Source organism: Phytophthora infestans, genomic scaffold (assembly GCF_000142945.1).
Source record: "Phytophthora infestans T30-4 supercont1.182 genomic scaffold, whole genome shotgun sequence".
Lineage (NCBI taxonomy): Eukaryota > Oomycota > Peronosporomycetes > Peronosporales > Peronosporaceae > Phytophthora > Phytophthora infestans.
In genome coordinates this window covers 157,049-157,624 of record NW_003303577.1, presented here as the reverse complement: position 1 = coordinate 157,624, position 576 = coordinate 157,049, and positions in this window count along the sequence as shown.

Genomic DNA, 576 nt, shown 5'->3' with positions numbered 1-576 from the left:
TCGCAGGTCACTAACTGGGCACAGGCCATACTGCAGCGATACTGGCAAGCTGACCGCGCGTCTGTCACTTGTATTCAACGCAGTATCTACGCGCGCGGCGGGTACACCTTATCGCCACCCGCAACTGAGCCGAGCTCTTATCTCGACCATTATGGACATGGCACTAAAGTGTAGTACTGCGTACAGACAGTTCGACTTACCACACCCACCAGTATTGTTTGCGCTACCGCACACGTGCTCGTATCTATGTAGACAGCAACTTAATCGTCGCGTGTAGTGCTCACTCGATGCTGTAGTTTTAATTTGTGAGCGCACACTAATGGAATACGCTGTGAGCGCTGATGGCACAGATAGCATGGTTTACATGTGTCCAAGTGAGCGAGTATACTCTGGATCTATTGTAACGCGCAAGCAGATAAGGCCGGTCAGCTTGCAAGGGCTCACAGCAGATACCATGCGCTAATTATTATATGAAACGCGCTACGCTCTGTAGGTGCGTCAGCATTATAGACAGCGCCATAGTCAGGTTACCGTATGTGCGGCTCCAAGCCTCGTACCGTCAGCCAGCTTACAAAA